Below are 19,618 nucleotides of genomic sequence, written 5' to 3'. Positions count from 1 at the left end.
AAATGGGTATATATTTGTTTTTTGTTAAGTTGTTTAATAAAAATGCACAGTAATAGTCACCTGCACACACAGATATCCCCCTAAAATAGATAAAACTAAAAACAAACTAAAAACTACTTCCAAAAATATTCAGCTTTGATATTAATGAGTTTTTTGGGTTCATTGAGAACATGGTTGTTGTTCAATAATAAAATTAATCCTCAAAAATACAACTTGCCTAATAATTCTGTACTCCCTGTATACACAGTCACAAGGGAGAGACTGCAAGAAGGCTGCGGTCTGACCTAAAGGAGAGTATCAGTTCTTAGTTCATTTGTACAGAATATTGTGTGTTTTTTTCCATCTTGCACCTCTGTATATTGTTTTCCTTTTTAACCCTAATAAAAGTTATTAACTCCTATTCTGCTGCTCCCTGACATCGCAGCCAGAAATAAAAGTTATTAACCACTATTCTGCCGCTCCCCGACAATGCTGCCACTATAATAAATGTATTAACCCCTAAACCTCTGGCTTCCCACATCACCGCCACTAAATAAACTTATTAACCCCTAAACCCCTAACTCCCACAGCGCAAACAACTAAAATAAACTATTAACCCCTAAACCTAACAACCCCCTAACTTTATATTAAAATTACGATATCCCTATCTTAAAATAAATAAAAACTTACCTGTGAAATTAAAAAACCTAAGTTTACACTAACAAATTAATCTAACATAACTAGTATACTAATTTATTATAAAAAAAATATATAATTAAAATAACTACCAATTAAAACACCTACATTAAAACACATTAAAAAAAACTAACACTACTAAAAAAATTTGTCTAAAATTACAAAAAATAAAAAATACTAAATTACAAAAAATAACAAACACTAAATTACGAAAAATAACAAACGAAATGATCAAAAATAAAAACAATTACACTTAATCTAATAGCCCTATAAAAATACCCCCCCCCCCAAAAAAAACCTAGCCTACAATAAACTACAAATAGCCCTTAAAAGAGCATTTTGTAGGGCATTGCCCTAAAGAATCAGCTCTTTTACCTGGAAAAAAATATAAAGACCCCCCAACAGTAGAACCCACCACCCAACCAACCCCCCAAAATAAAAACCTAACTCTAACAAAAACCTAAGCTACCCATTGCTCTGAAAAGTTCATTTGTATCGGCATTGCCCTTAAAATGGCATTCAGCTCTTTTACCTAAAGCCCAACCCCAATCTAAAAACAAAAATACCCAATTTAAAAAAAAAACAAAAAAAAAAACAACCTAACACTAACCCCTGAATATCCACTTACAGTTTCTGAAGTCCGGACATCCATCCTCATCCAGGTGGCAAAAAGTCTTCATACAGACGACAAGAAGTCTTCATCCATGCGGTGGGAATTCTTCATCCAGGCGGCATCTTCTATCTTCATCCCGGCGGCGTGGAGCGCATCCTCCTTGAAAACATCCGGCGTGGAGTGTCCTCTTCATACAGTCACCACCGTACACTGGATCTTTAATGCAAGGGAACCTTTTCAAAATGGTGTCCCTTGCATTCCTATTAGCTGATTTGATTCTTGAAATTTAAATCAGCCAATAGGATGAGAGCTTTTGAAATCCTATTTGCTGTTCAAATCAGCTGATTTGAACAGCCAATAGGATTTCAGTAGCTCTCATCCTATTGGCTGATTTGAATTTCAAGAATCAAATCAGCCAATAAAAATGCAAGGGGCACCATTTTGAAAAGGCTCCCTTGCATTAAAGATCTTGTGTATGACGGTGACCATATGCAGAAGACGCTCCACGCCAGATGTCTTCAAGGATGGATCCGCTCCGCGCCGCCAGGATGAAGATAGAAGACGCCGCCTGGATGAAGACTTCTCGCCGCATGGATGAAGACATCTTGCCGTCTGGATAAAGGCTTCTTGTGAGTGGATCTTCGGGGGTTACTGGGTTTTTTTTTTTTTTTTTGGGTGAGGTTTTTTTTTAGATCAGGATTTTGTGCTTTAGGTAAAAGAGCTGAATGCCCTTTTAAGGGCAATGTCCATACAAATACCCTTTTCAGGGAAATAGGTAGCTTAGGTTTTTGTTAGAGTTAGGTTTTTTATTTTTGGGGTGGGTTGTGTGTTGGTTTTTACTGTTGGGGGGTCTTTGTATTTTATTCCAGGTAAAAAAGCTGATTTGTTTAGGGCAATGCCCTACAAAAAGTCCTTTTAAATGCTATTGGTAGTTTATTGTAGGCTAGGTTTTTTTATTTTGGGGGGCTTTTTATTTTTATAGGGCTATTAGATTAGGTGTAATTGTTTTAATTTTTGATAATTTCATTTGTTATTTTTCGTATTTTCGTATTTTAATTTTTTGCAATTTTAGACTTTCTTTAGTAGTGTTTTTTTTATGTGTAATTTAGTTTTTTTAATTGGTAGTTATTTTAATTTTTCTATAATAGTTTAGTATAATAGTTATGTTAGGTTAATTGTTAGTTTAATCTTAGGTTCTTTTAATTTCACAGGTAAGTTTTTATTTATTTTAAGATAGGGATATTGTAATTGTAATTTAAAGTTAGGGGATGATAGGTTTAGGGGTTAATAGTTTAATTTATTAGTGGCGATTTGAGGGGCTGGTATTTTAGGGGTTAATAGGTTTATTAAGTAGTGGCGATGTGGAGGCTGGCGGTTTAGGGGTTAATATGTTTAGTTAGTGGCAGCGGTGTCTGGAGCAGATGAATAGGGGTTAATAACTTTATAATAGTGTCGGGATGTGGGCGGGCAGCAGATTAGAGGTTAATAAGATTTAATTAGTGTTTGCGATGCAGGAGGGTGGCGGTTTAGGTGTTAATTGGTAGTTTATGGGTGTTAGTGAACTTTGTAACTGTTTAGTTATGAGTTTTGTGAACCATTTTTGTTACACAAAATCCATAAATACTGCTTTCAGAAGGCAGTATGGATTGTGTCGGTATAGACTGTAACGCAAGCATTTTAGCCTCACTGCACAACCTGCAATACCAGCGCTATGAAAATCCCACGCAAAAATGTCATTTTTTTGAGTGCAGGATTGACGTTGCGTTACAGGCTAAATTGCTTGCGGTATAGCTATACCGACACAACTCGTAATGGTTGTGTTACTGTTTCTATGCTGAAATTGCTATTTTTTTTAGTGTTAAAACCGTAAAGCACAACTCGTAATTTAGGTGTAAGGTGATTAATTAAGTTAATTTGACTTTAGTGTCCCTTTAACTCTGTTTAAACAGTAATTTCGTATACAATGTGCAGGTAATTTATTAGCTAACTCATTCACTTGTATAATTTTGAAGGTCTCATATTTATTACTATTGTATTCTTTATTTATTTTAATTATTTATGTAGTATTAATTTATTTACTTTTCTCAGAAGAATTGTGTGTTAAATTTGACTGTGTACGTATATCCCAAAGTCAGCTACAAATTCTGGTGCTAAATTAATTTTATGAAATATGTCTTATTCATTAAAGACATCCATGCTAATGAACTACCACTCTTCTTATCTTATGATCCCGAATGTACTTTTTCTCAATGAATGTGATGCAGTGATTGGATAGTAAGTGGTAATCAAGAAAACTGTACAATATAATCTTGCAAATTAGCAATCTCATGATGTAGATAATTATAATATTTGATATTTTATCTTTAGATTTTTAGCTTAAAGGGATATTCTGGTGAAAACTGAAATGCACAAGAGGAATTACATCTTTGAATATAAACATATTTACAATTTGCATATATTGACTAAAAAGCTTCTAAAAAAAGTTAGTACTGTTTTAGTTTTAGCAAGTGCATGTGAATCATAGCTGGATATTATCAGTACACCAGCATTTTAAATGCTGCAGCTTCTAAGAGAACAAGTGGGGCTTGTATCATATCTGAAATGATGGAAATGTAATCATTAAAAGATGATACAAGCACCTTAGGCTCTCTAAATAAGTTCTCTGTTTAAAATTCTGGTGCGCAGCACAGAGCATACTTTAGTGAACTTTGGAAACAGCTATAGCTTTTACTAGAAGCAGTTTTGCTAGTACATGTGTACTGCAAATATGTTCCTTTACAAAATGGAAATGCACCCATGTGCATTCCAGTTTTGGGTGGAATGTCCCTTTTATGCCACTGTGTTTAAAGGGACATAAAACCCATTTAGTATCTTTCAAGATTCAGATAGAGTATACAATTAAAACAAAATAGGTAATTTCACGTCTATTATTAAATGTACTTCATTCTTTTGATATCCTTTTTTTTTTTTAAATTAGATAGGCTCAGGAGCGTACAAGTGTCTGGAACACTATATGTCAACAGTTTTACAAGAATTCTTGAACAATGTTATACATTGTGCAAACATTGTTGCCCATTGCCATTAGCATTCTTGCAAAACTGCTACCATATAGTTTTTCAGAGACATGCACAATAGGTATGCTCTTCAACAAACAGTATCCCAAAATTATAATAATTTAATAACTTTAGTAAATTTGAAAGTTTTGTTTTTAATTGTACAGTGTCTCTGAATCATGAAAACAAGAACTAGATTTAATTTCCATTTAAAGGTCCAGTTACTATGAATGTTGGTCAAATGAAGATTTATCCTTTTGTGTTGTTCAAATCTTATCTAAACATTTAAGGTGATTATCCAAGATATGAAATAGTCTTTAAGTGTATAGCTATAGAAATTTGTTGGTGTTTTATTTGAAAAAAATAATGTAATATATCATAATGAATTCAACTTTAGTCTCCAATGAAGCAGTCATTTTTACATATGGATTTGACAAAAACACTTCAAAATGAATCCACTTTACAAAAATAATATAAAATGTATCATTGATGATGTTCTTGAAAATAATGTTTTAAATTGTTGTTCTATGGTTAATATATCTTTATAATTCATGGGTGATGGGGGAAACCAGACGTGGACTCCTTGCCCAGTGTGCTTAGAGGAATGTGGCTGCACCTCACTGACGAGGCCCATAGGAGGCCGAAACGATCGTCTGGGGTTGTCATGTTCCTTGTTCAGAGGAGAATTGCCTGGTATTTCGGGGCTGGACTGACCTTACTTGGCGGGATCAGACTGATATACTTTAGGAAAGTTTTCTTCTGTGAAAAGCACACTGGTCTAAAAGAGGCTGCTTCCGGGTGGTAAATCGCCATAGAACAAGCCACTGAGCTGTTGTTCGTTCCTGGTAGAGCGCTTCTCTGTTTGTATGCAAATTATTATGACCCTGGGGAAGTCTCCCTATGGGTGATGGGGGAAACCAGACGTGGACTCCTTGCCCAGTGTGCTTAGAGGAATGTGGCTGCACCTCACTGACGAGGCCCATAGGAGGCCGAAACGATCGTCTGGGGTTGTCATGTTCCTTGTTCAGAGGAGAATTGCCTGGTATTTCGGGGCTGGACTGACCTTACTTGGCGGGATCAGACTGATATACTTCAGGAAAGTTTTCTTCTGTGAAAAGCACACTGGTCTAAAAGAGGCTGCTTCCGGGTGGTAAATCGCCATAGAACAAGCCACTGAGCTGTTGTTCGTTCCTGGTAGAGCGCTTCTCTCTTTGTATGCAATTTATAATTCAGTGGTAGTTTATTTCTAAATATTCTTTTAATAGATTCAGTGAAGGGAACAAATTAATTACCTATTCAATTACAATTTTTTTTATAGTCCTATACAAATACACACAGCACGTATTATGCATTCTGCCTATGATAAATGGTTTGATCTCCTTATGGCAATTACATAATAGACTATGTAAAATATACTAAAACAATAAATATTGTGTAGATTGTTTTTAGCTGGAGAGACACTATATTTTTATCTGGAATTATAGTTATTTTAAAAACATTGGTTTCATCATTTAAATTGATATTATCATCATCCCAGGAAAATATGTTTATTTGAAGAGAGAACAACAACATACAGTATATACGTATATAATAATTACAGGAATGCCCAGTTAGAATAACTGTGAATTTACAATGTGTTAATGTTTTAGCTCTTTTGTCTCTAATTAGGTTGTATGCCAATCACACTGTACCAAAACTGAGAACAAAATTATCTTAATTATAATTTGGGATAATCACAGCACTCTCAGGTTACAAATGCAAGCAGATAGACACAGATAGATAGAGAGACAGACAGACAGACAGACAGACAGATAGATAGATAGATAGATAGTTTTATATATATATATATATATATATATATATATTTTTATATACATATATATATATATATATATATATATATATATATATATATATATATATATATATATAAAGAGAGAGACAGACAGATAGATATAGATAGACAGACTATTAGATGAATTAAATAAAAAAATAGAATTTTGAATATTGCACCCACATTAACGTATTCCTCCATAAAAGTCAATGGAGCAAAAAAAAAAGGTCAAAAAAAGTGCAAATAAACCTACTCGAGCGCAAAGCCCTTAGCCTAAGGGACACATTAATGAAAACTGACATGGATCCACTTACATCACAGAGGTGTATCAGTTGTGTCACATGTAGTGGCATGATCGCTGGCACACATTTCCAACATCCAGACCGGAAGGGATGGTATGACATTAAACACTTCTTAACACGTACTACACAATTTGTGGTCTATCTTCTTAATTACCCCTGTGGGAGATTCTACACAGGAAAGACAGTGGATGATGCAAGAACTAGAATGGCGAACCATCGTTCCAGCATCCGGACAGCCATACAAAAAGGGAAGTCAGATTTACCAGTGAATCGACACTTCATGGAGGCAGGTCACACAGTGAAGGATCTGAGATTTTGCCTCATAGATTACATGCCTAAATTGAGAAGAGGGGGAGACAGAGCCAGGATCCTTTTGAAGAAGGAGGCAAGATTGATCTATGAGCAAGGTACTCTCAGCCTGAGGGGACTAAATGTTCATTCCAGTTGGCAGTGCTATCTCTAATGCTTCAAAAAGTGGTTTAAATGAAAGTCTACGATCTCTATGTGAGTCTTTGATCAGAAAGGTTTTTGATATGGGCGGCCATATCACTTAACATGTTATGAGAGCCCACGGCCCTATGGAAGAGTTAAGGTTGGTCTCTAGGGGTTGCCTTCCCCTGTATTTGAAGCTTAGCATATATGTATTAGCACCCATGGGGTCAAATCCACTGTAGGGTATTGATTGCCATAGATCAGGTATATGTATGTTTATTGTTTTTAATGTTTTTAAATATGTTTATATCTTGTTGTCATTTTGCATATATATTTACACTGGAATGAGGCCTTACGTATGGTTTATCAACTGTGTTCCATCTGTGCACATGTTGTTTGTACAGGTGACTCTGATGATAGCCACCTAGAGATAGGGTAGGTTAGAAAGTGATAGGTTAATAGATACACTCTGGCCCCGGTAAATGATTACTGATTAAATGCACTCCCTCCTAGTGGCTATATTGGTTTATTTTCTTTTATTATTATTTCTATTGGTATGGGGACTGCTAGGATCATTTACTGGCATTACTAAATAGGTGACATGGATCAGGTCTCATAGTGGTTTCACATAGAATATAACTTTATTTTGATTTCGGGTACACACTTTTATGGTAGAGGTGATGGTTATGAAAGTGCCCCAATTTGGGGCGTACTGTCTAATATGTTTCATAATGAATAGAATTATGATTATGATTTGCCTTATTTTTAATTTTAAAGTTTTGTTTTACTTTTGGTCACATATGGAGATCCTTTATTGAGCTTGTAGGGAGGATTAACAATTAGGATTTGGCCCATTTACTTTTGACAAAGGTGGGGATGTGCCCTTGTATGTGATTAGAGAATTGACACCAATACGAACGACAGGGGCATTAGTTATTGATATCAGTGGCATTGTGAATAGTGTGAGCAATCCCGTACGGGGCATGGCTAAGAGATGATATTATGATTTCACAATGCTAGTTCCCCCTCACTAGTAGTAGCTTTGAGAATTGTTTAGTGACTCTAATACTACCATTGGGGATTTGATGTGCATATGGCTAGTTTATTGTGGGGCACTGATCGCTACACTTGTGTATCGCGGGTTACCATAGTGATCTATGATGTCATCATAGGTAGTAACTCAGCACACCTATATGAGGTGGACTTAGGGGAGGACACATAAGTTTTGTATACATAACATCCCCTATATTATGGATAGAATAAGAATCAGTTTATATTGATGACAGACCTATTACCAACTGTGGTTATCAAGATGTATACATATGTGAGCAATACATTTTCTATAATTCCAATTCAGGGATATCCTATAATTTATGTTTAGAATGGTATAGGGGTGTGACAGTGTTAAACTGTTTGTCATTGGTTGCCCATAAAAGTCTGTTTACATTCTACATCAACTGTGCATAGTTGCACAGAGACAGATTTGATCAACCATGATGGCATCATAAATATATATATATATATATAGTTATTCACTTCACTTTATTTCACATTATCTCACATTATGAATGATCACAATATTTGATCTTTTTGTATGTAACGATGTGTATTTATAAATAGATAATGTCACTGATTTGGTAAACACTTGGACAGCTTTGATTGGCTGTGAAGAAGGGGGAGGGTTACAAAGATCTTTAAAAGGCTTGATTTTGTCACTGGTTGTTTGTCAGAAGAAGGGACTGTTTGTGTCCCAAAATGTCACAATAAAGAACATATTTGCTGTCACAGTTGGCTGAAGTCCAGTGAGTGCTTATTTCAATATAATATATACAGTGTGTGTGTGTGTATATATATATATATATATATATATATATATATATATACAGGGAGTGCAGAATTATTAGGCAAATGAGTATTTTGACCACATCATCCTCTTTATGCATGTTGTCTTACTCCAAGCTGTATAGGCTTGAAAGCCTACTACCAATTAAGCATATTAGGTGATGTGCATCTCTGTAATGAGAAGGGGTGTGGTCTAATGACATCAACACCCTATATCAGGTGTGCATAATTATTAGGCAACTTCCTTTCCTTTGGCAAAATGGGTCAAAAGAAGGACTTGACAGGCTCAGAAAAGTCAAAAATAGTGAGATATCTTGCAGAGGGATGCAGCACTCTTAAAATTGCAAAGCTTCTGAAGCGTGATCATCGAACAATCAAGCGTTTCATTCAAAATAGTCAACAGGGTCGCAAGAAGCGTGTGGAAAAACCAAGGCGCAAAATAACTGCCCATGAACTGAGAAAAGTCAAGCGTGCAGCTGCCAAGATGCCACTTGCCACCAGTTTGGCCATATTTCAGAGCTGCAACATCACTGGAGTGCCCAAAAGCACAAGGTGTGCAATACTCAGAGACATGGCCAAGGTAAGAAAGGCTGAAAGACGACCACCACTGAACAAGACACACATGCTGAAACGTCAAGACTGGGCCAAGAAATATCTCAAGACTGATTTTTCTAAGGTTTTATGGACTGATGAAATGAGAGTGAGTCTTGATGGGCCAGATGGATGGGCCCGTGGCTGGATTGGTAAAGGGCAGAGAGCTCCAGTCCGACTCAGACGCCAGCAAGGTGGAGGTGGAGTTCTGGTTTGGGCTGGTATCATCAAAGATGAGCTTGTGGGGCCTTTTCGGGTTGAGGATGGAGTCAAGCTCAACTCCCAGTCCTACTGCCAGTTTCTGGAAGACACCTTCTTCAAGCAGTGGTACAGGAAGAAGTCTGCATCCTTCAAGAAAAACATGATTTTCATGCAAGACAATGCTCCATCACACGCGTCCAAGTACTCCACAGCGTGGCTGGCAAGAAAGGGTATAAAAGAAGAAAATCTAATGACATGGCCTCCTTGTTCACCTGATCTGAACCCCATTGAGAACCCGTGGTCCATCATCAAATGTGAGATTTACAAGGAGGGAAAACAGTACACCTCTCTGAACAGTGTCTGGGAGGCTGTGGTTGCTGCTGCACGCAATGTTGATGGTGAACAGATCAAAACACTGACAGAATCCATGGATGGCAGGCTTTTGAGTGTCCTTGCAAAGAAAGGTGGCTATATTGGTCACTGATTTGTTTTTGTTTTGTTTTTGAATGTCAGAAATGTATATTTGTGAATGTTGAGATGTTATATTGGTTTCACTGGTAAAAATAAATAATTGAAATGGGTATATATTTGTTTTTTGTTAAGTTGCCTAATAATTATGCACAGTAATAGTCACCTGCACACACAGATATCCCCCTAAAATAGCTATAACTAAAAACAAACTAAAAACTACTTCCAAAACTATTCAGCTTTGATATTAATGAGTTTTTTGGGTTCATTGAGAACATGGTTGTTGTTCAATAATAAAATTAATCCTCAAAAATACAACTTGCCTTATAATTCTGCACTCCCTGTAAATATTTATTTATGAATACATAGCACATATTCTGCTGTGTGCAGAGCATTGGAATGTGAAATATTTGCAGTAAATACATTGTTAAAACCTTTATTAAATATGAATATTGCATAAACATGCTGTTTCACCTACTTGACTGCAAAGGGCTCCAATGCACTTGCATAACTATTTCTGTATATGTGAACATATGTATTTATATGTGTATATATGTCTGTAAATAAATATATACACATATAAATACATATTTACACATATAAACATATATATACAGGGAGTGCAGAATTAGTAGGCAAGTTGTATTTTTGAGGATTAATTTTATTATTGAACAACAACCATGTTCTCAATGAACCCAAAAAACTCATTAATATCAAAGCTGAATAGTTTTGGAAGTAGTTTTTAGTTTGTTTTTAGTTATAGCTATTTTAGGGGGATATCTGTGTGTGCAGGTGACTATTACTGTGCATAATTATTAGGCAACTTAACAAAAAACAAATACAGGGAGTGCAGAATTATTAGGCAAATGAGTATTTTGACCACATCATCCTCTTTATGTATGTTCTCTTACTCCAAGCTGTATAGGCTCGAAAGCCTACTACCAATTAAGCATATTAGGTGATGTGCATCTCTGTAATGAGAAGGGGTGTGGTCTAATGACATCAACACCCTATATCAGGTGTGCATAATTATTAGGCAACTTCCTTTCCTTTGGCAAAATGGGTCAAAAGAAGGACTTGACAGGCTCAGAAAAGTCAAAAATAGTGAGATATCTTGCAGAGGGATGCAGCACTCTTAAAATTGCAAAGCTTCTGAAGCGTGATCATCGAACAATCAAGCGTTTCATTCAAAATAGTCAACAGGGTCGCAAGAAGCGTGTGGAAAAACCAAGGCGCAAAATAACTGCCCATGAACTGAGAAAAGTCAAGCGTGCAGCTGCCAAGATGCCACTTGCCACCAGTTTGGCCATATTTCAGATCTGCAACATCACTGGAGTGCCCAAAAGCACAAGGTGTGCAATACTCAGAGACATGGCCAAGGTAAGAAAGGCTGAAAGACGACCACCACTGAACAAGACACACAAGCTGAAACGTCAAGACTGGGCCAAGAAATATCTCAAGACTGATTTTTCTAAGGTTTTATAGACTGATGAAATGAGAGTGAGTCTTGATGGGCCAGATGGATGGGCCCGTGGCTGGATTGGTAAAGGGCAGAGAGCTCCAGTCCGACTCAGACGCCAGCAAGGTGGAGGTGGAGTACTGGTTTGGGCTGGTATCATCAAAGATGAGCTTGTGGGGCCTTTTCGGGTTGAGGATGGAGTCAATCTCAACTCCCAGTCCTACTGCCAGTTTCTGGAAGACACCTTCTTCAAGCAGCGGTACAGGAAGAAGTCTGCATCCTTCAAGAAAAACATGATTTTCATGCAGGACAATGCCCCATCACACGCGTCCAGGTACTCCACAGCGTGGCTGGCAAGAAAGGGTATAAAAGAAGAATATCTAATGACATGGCCTCCTTGTTCACCTGATCTGAACCCCATTGAGAACCTGTGGTCCATCATCAAATGTGAGATTTACAAGGAGGGAAAACAGTACACCTCTCTGAACAGTGTCTGGGAGGCTGTGGTTGCTGCTGCACGCAATGTTGATGGTGAACAGATCAAAACACTGACAGAATCCATGGATGGCAGGCTTTTGAGTGTCCTTGCAAAGAAAGGTGGCTATATTGGTCACTGATTTGTTTTTGTTTTGTTTTTGAATGTCAGAAATGTATATTTGTGAATGTTGAGATGTTATATTGGTTTCACTGGTAAAAATAAATAATTGAAATGGGTATATATTTGTTTTTTGTTAAGTTGCCTAATATATATGCACAGTAATAGTCACCTGCACACACAGATATCCCCCTAAAATAGCTATAACTAAAAACAAACTAAAAACTACTTCCAAAACTATTCAGCTTTGATATTAATGAGTTTTTTGGGTTCATTGAGAACATGGTTGTTGTTCAATAATAAAATTAATCCTCAAAAATACAACTTGCTTAATAATTCTGCACTCCCTGTATATACCCATTTCAATTATTTATTTTTACCAGTGAAACCAATATAACATCTCAACATTCACAAATATACATTTCTGACATTCAAAAACAAAACAAAAACAAATCAGTGACCAATATAGCCACCTTTCTTTGCAAGGACACTCAAAAGCCTGCCATCCATGGATTCTGTCAGTGTTTTGATCTGTTCACCATCAACATTGCGTGCAGCAGCAACCACAGCCTCCCAGACACTGTTCAGAGAGGTGTACTGTTTTCCCTCCTTGTAAATCTCACATTTGATGATGGACCACAGGTTCTCAATGGGGTTCAGATCAGGTGAACAAGGAGGCCATGTCATTAGATTTTCTTCTTTTATACCCTTTCTTGCCAGCCACGCTGTAGAGTACTTGGACGCGTGTGATGGAGCATTGTCCTGCATGAAAATCATGTTTTTCTTGAAGGATGCAGACTTCTTCCTGTACCACTGCTTGAAGAAGGTGTCTTCCAGAAACTGGCAGTAGGACTGGGAGTTGAGCTTGACTCCATCCTCAACCCGAAAAGGCCCCACAAGCTCATCTTTGATGATACCAGACCAAACCAGTACTCCCCCTCCACCTTGCTGGCGTCTGAGTCGGACTGGAGCTCTCTGCCCTTTACCAATCCAGCCACGGGCCCATCCATCTGGCCCATCAAGACTCACTCTCATTTCATCAGTCTATAAAACCTTAGAAAAATCAGTCTTGAGATATTTCTTGGCCCAGTCTTGACGTTTCAGCTTGTGTGTCTTGTTCAGTGGTGTTCGTCTTTCAGCCTTTCTTACCTTGGCCATGTCTCTGAGTATTGCACACCTTGTGCTTTTGGGCACTCCAGTGATGTTGCAGCTCTGAAATATGGCCAAACTGGTGGCAAGTGGCATCTTGGCAGCTGCACGCGTGACTTTTCTCAGTTCATGGGCAGTTATTTTGCGCCTTGGTTTTTCCACACGCTTCTTGCGACCCTGTTGACTATTTTGAATGAAACGCTTGATTGTTCGATGATCACGCTTCAGAAGCTTTGCAATTTTAAGAGTGCTGCATCCCTCTGCAAGATATCTCACTATTTTTGACTTTTCTGAGCCTGTCAAGTCCTTCTTTTGACCCATTTTGCCAAAGGAAAGGAAGTTGCCTAATAATTATGCACACCTGATATAGGGTGTTGATGTCATTAGACCACACCCCTTCTCATTACAGAGATGCACATCACCTAATATGCTTAATTGGTAGTAGGCTTTCGAGCCTATACAGCTTGGAGTAAGACAACATACATAAATAGGATGATGTGGTCAAAATACTCATTTGCCTAATAATTCTGCACTCCCTGTATATATATATATATATATATATATATATATTTGTATTTATATATATATATATATTTATATTTATATATATATATATATATATATATATATACTCATACATATTTAAACATGTGTTTGTATGTATCTCTGTGTTAAATCCTTTTTCTAGCACCTAATAATTTTTTAATAATTTTTATTCGATAGTGTTATTATGAGTGTAACTGTACTTTAAAATGTAATTTTGAAGTGTTTTGTTACACTTTTTTGTTTTGCAAAAAAGTTAACCAGAGCTATGCGGTCGCGATATCCCAACGCACATTAAATTGAATTTCACTCAAATGATCAGATTTACTTTGAACTTTTAAATCGAGCCCTACATCCGACAGATGCAAACAGCCTCGATAAACCCAATATAGCTTGCGCCTAACTGTTAGCACGCCACTCGTAATCTGACCCTTACTGTTTAACACTATATAATTGCAATCCTGCAATGTACTTGTCAGTTGATTGATTCCTGTGACAACCAATAAAAATTTGTTTGTCTTTTCTTCTTGGCAATCCTGATCATATTAAAAAAAATGAAAAATGGGCTGCTGCTGGCTTTCAGCAGTAGCACTAGCTACTGCTGTAAATTTAGGTTTATGCTGCTGTCCAGCTGCTTCTCTGTTTCCCTGAAGAAGCTACCCATAGGAAGTAAGGGGATAACAATTTTCTGTTTGTGAATGCATAATATTGCCAAAAAATGGCTAAACTGATTAACCCTCTTGAACTACTATTGCACAAAAAGAAACACATTATTTTGCACAACAACTCTTTGTCTGTACACATGCCAAGTAAAAAGTTTATTAAAGGGACAGTCTACTCCAGAATTGTTTTGTTTAAAATAATAGATGTTCCATTTATTACCCATTCATCAGTTTTCCATAACCAACACGATTATATTAATATACTTTTCACCTCTGTGATCACCTTGCATTTAAGCCTCTGCAGACTGCCCCCGTATCTCAGTTATTTTGACAGAATTGCATTTTAGCCAATCAGTGCCCTCTCATAAGTAACTATACAGGTGTGAGCACAATGTTATCTATATAGCAAACATGAAATAACACACTCTAGCTGTGAAAATCTGTCAAAATGTGGCCTTCAAGCGCTTAGAAATTAGCAAATGAGTCTACCTATGTATAGCTTTCATCAAAGAATACCAAAAGAGGGGGGGCGGAGCAAGCCTAGAACGGAGCAGTCGCATATTCTAGAAGCTCCACACGATTGTGGGCTGAAAATTAATAAAAAAGCCATAACCTGACGCAGATTTGACCATCGGTGTGAAATAAGGAACCGAGATTGGTAGGATGTCACAGAATTAAGAAGATTCCGCCGAAGAACTGTTGAAAAATTGATTCTCAGATTACTACTAGTCGGCTGAAAGTAGCGGGCGCCATCTTGAAAATAGTATCTGAAGGCCCAAAGTGAATAAGACTAGTGACATTAGAGAGAGACTACGTGGGAACTGCTCTGCTCCCTATTTACTTAACCTATCATTGAGGAATCTTATACATCTTTACAGATCCTTCTTGAGGGCATAGGATGCAAGATGGACACTTGCTTTGAGGAGCTAACGGCACTATGCAGGAACACCATAAACTTTGATCCCACGCTAGCCACCCATAGTCGACTACGAATCCCAGCAGGGCAGCGCAGTCTTTCCATAAACCCACTAGAGCTACTCGCAAGTGATAAAGATGTGACGGCTGGTACCCTGTGTCATACAGTGGCTGACGCATGCACGAGACTGCCACAATTCACACACAGAGAACCTTCGGAACTGCAGAGCCTGAGTGACGCCAGGAGCGCCGTGGTCAGTCGATTGGAGAATATCGGGAAACGGAGAGAACTGATTGCTACAAAGGTGATATCTATACTGCCAAACTCTCAAGCTATCATCCCGGGGCACATGTTAGGAGTTGTAATATATGTGCCTGCTGATCTAGCAGATATTCAGACTGGCCAGAAATGTATCGCAGTCTGCTCTAACGGTAGTCGGACCAAGGGACATAAGAACAGCGCTCTCATTAAGGGTGATGGCCATCAATTCAGAGGGGACTCAGATATAGAGCCGTGGACAGAGATTCCTTATAGACTGGGAATTGGACAAGTGACTTTTTGCGTCCTTAGTGTTGGGAGGCCTCTGACTCTCAAACGACCCAAGAGCTATTTTTATATGAAATGCATGCTGTATATACGTTATGCTATATACTTCAGGTTCTAGTCCATAATTTACCTTCATATATTCCCATATATACCGTCAATTACATGGGTGAGGTTGCATGCATTTATAATGACTAATACTGGAGTGTGCTCTATTGGGGGTTAACTATCCATGCATTACCGCTAAGCAATTTATTTTACCACTTTGTAAATAAGCTGGGAGCTATAAATACTTATGTGGTTTACAGACCTGTTTCCCCACGTGCATATGTAACAATTTACTCCTGTTATAGTATATTTAAGGCTAGTAGATAGATATTTCTAACATTCATTTCTGCCCGGGAAACGGAGTAAGCTATATTGACAGTATTATACTTCCATGTATTTGAAATAAATTTTAGGGCGGCAAACTTTTATCTTAATAGCATGCCTATGAATGCTGGATTGTTAAACATTGTTATTGTCTTTGATTTATGCCTAACTGGTTTGAGAATCTGTAAGTCTAGTGAGGGCAGCCTTTTTAGTTTTAAAATATATCTACATTAAAATATAAGAATCAGAAGGGATATAATATAATATGTATGTTAAGATATTTCTTGGTTATACCTTCAGACTCGTTAACCCAACTAGCTCTTATTTTTAGTGCACTCTGAACATCTCCTACCACACACTTAGCCCTCTTCTAGAATAAGAGAAATATGGGATTGTGGTGCTGTCAGTATCAGGGTTCCCAAGCCATAGATATACATATTTTCCATTTCCTTAACCTCTTACTTAAATCTACTGTAATTAATCCAGCAGTTACTCAAGGCTTCTTCTTTATTAAGTTTCCCATATATTATACATGAATAATATATTAATCTGAGCTTACTAGTTAGACATAGTTATATATTCCAGGGTAATATTTCCTATTTGCAAGCTTTCCTAATGGTGTTGTTTGTGTTGTTTTGTATGTTTATCTAAATCTATATGTTTAAACTGGCTATTGAGGTCCCATAATAGTATATAGGTAGAACATATTATACCAGATTTGGGTGTTAGGCAGCAAGTAGCGTTACAAGATTGCTTAGATATTGAACCCTCTTTTTTATATTCTTTTCTCTTGAGAAGCGAATAGTTAACTGTAAAACCCTTATCATACCTGAAACATTACTATACTAATTCCAATATTCTGTTTTATGCCTGTTGTACACATGGCGTAAATCGTGTTGTAGACATTATTTGTGTATTAGGTGTATATGGATAGTGTCATGGAAATATCAAGGTATAGCAATCTAAATGCAGACATCCACCCTATATAGCTGCCTGTTATGTACAAGCTTGTTTAATGTTGATGTTTATAGGTTCCTCTTTGGATTCACGTACACTCTATATTTTAACCGGTTATATGGATCCTAAAGTTGTATTATGGTAAATTACCTTACCATCAGTATTAATTAATATTATATCCTAAATATGTATGTGAGGTTCAGTTTTCTTACGATGCCACCTTTTATGAGCTTGCAGGGTACTTCCCCCAATGGAGTTACTACCACATGTTTAGGTCTACTAGACCTGATTCTATGCAGAGAGTTCAGGATAGATTTTTAGCATCCTAAAGTTATGGTAGCTAGACCATCTGATATACTACACCATATTCTATTTTGTAGTAGTTGTCCATGGATACCTTCTACCTATAATGACGGAACACTTAAGCTTTGTCTAACCTGTATATTACGCTACAACTTTTGCCTGACTGTAATCTAAGGATAAGGTAATAAACATCTACGTATAGATTTATCAGTCTTGTCAACCTATGCTAATGCCTAACAACACTATTCATCCTAAAGTGTAATTTAAGTAAACCTTTACAAATCTTCCGTTGACATAGGTTCAGGATATTATGTATTGGAATAGGTTTACCTTAACTCTCTGATACACAATTCCCTCAGATAGAATCAATTGGCTTCTCTAACATTACTTTAATAGTGGTGTACTTCCATCTTTTACCTATAAATCTCACGGCACCCAGTAATATATTGTTCGCATTGGTATGTCATCCTTAAACTACCTTTATGACGATAACTTTGGATGTTTAACAATAGTCCTTACGTTATTCTTTATGTTATTGATATGGCTCCGCCCCCCTCCATTCCCCCCTTTATTTACTGAGCGGCGCTTGCCCGCTGAAACTTTTCCCTCCCCCCCATACATTATACTCAATTTCAAAGCCCATAAGAGGCTACCCATATGACTATTGGTTGTTGCTTACTTTACTAGTCTATTAGGCCTACGAGTGGCCTTCTAAATAGTCAGTCCTTTATGCTATGTTAATAAAATAAAGAGGTTTCATAAGCCTATCTAATGTCTGTATTACTGCTGTCAAAGTACTTACTCCAATGTTATTTGTATTTTTTTTTATGTTGTAAGGCGATTATTGCCATTTGTCTGTTAAGCAAAACCTCAATAAAAAAAAAAAAAATTAAAGAATACCAAAAGAACAAAGCAAATTTGAAGATAAAAGTGAATCGGAAAGTTGTTCAAAATTGCATGCCCTATATGAATAATGAAAGTTTAATTTTGACTAGACTGTCCGTTTAACTCTAATTTGTACTTTAACTTTTAACTAATAACATTTTTGGAGGCACAAATAATCATAAAATAACTTTTCTACTACCATACAATTTATTTTCTGAATAGATGTCTTTTTAACACTTCTTTTAATTTTTAACATTTTTTTTCAGTAAGTTAATTTTATGTTGCGCTTTTTAAGAAAGTCAATTAAAGTAATTATTAATCTTTTTTAAACATCTATGTAATTATTATGACAGCAATATGGTGCTGACAAGATTCAAATATTAATTAGAGGTTTATATTAACCGCATATGCTTTTTTAGATAAAACTTTTAGTAAAAAAAAAAACAAAAACATGAGGCCAATAAAATATACATGTTACAAAAGTGAAAGCCTATCAGCAGGCATAAGTAGAATGAATTATGTCAATTTTAAATATTGACCCTTAGGGAAGGGCCAATAAACTTTCAGAGTATTCCAAATTTGAATAAAAAAGTGCATTAAAGGGACAGTCAACACTAAAATGAATATTGTTTAAAAAGATAGATAATGCATTTTCTACCCATTCCCCAGCTTTTCACAGCCAACATAGTTATATTGATATACTTTATAACATCAAAACCACTAAATGTCTGCCTGTTTCTAACCCATTTAAGACAGCCTCTCATCGCATGCTTTTTTACTTGCTTTTCAAAACAGGGGAGTGCTAGTTCATGTGAGCCATATAGATAACACTGTGCTCACGCCAGGGATGGGCGAATGTGTACATTTCTGAATTTGAATGTTAGAACGAATGTTATTACCGAAATTCGAATTATAAATCCGAATGTTGATAAGGACGAATAGTCTTAAAAATTCTATAATCGAATGCTATTTACAGTTTTCGAATGTCACTTTCGAATTTGAATGTTTATAATTATAACGAATGTCCACTTTCGAATTTTCGAATTTAACATTCTATTTAACAAATACTATTCAGAAGTTTAATAGTTCATGTGGTAGGGAGGGAATCTAGTAAATTGATACATAATAGATAGAAATATATCATTTTGAATGTTTCTATACAGAATATTGCATAATTTGAATATTACATTTAAAGAAAGTGTTAGAAATACTATTATAAACAT

Source organism: Bombina bombina, chromosome 5 (genome assembly GCF_027579735.1).
Source record: "Bombina bombina isolate aBomBom1 chromosome 5, aBomBom1.pri, whole genome shotgun sequence".
Classification (NCBI taxonomy): domain Eukaryota; kingdom Metazoa; phylum Chordata; class Amphibia; order Anura; family Bombinatoridae; genus Bombina; species Bombina bombina.
Note: the sequence above shows the minus strand (reverse complement) of the source record.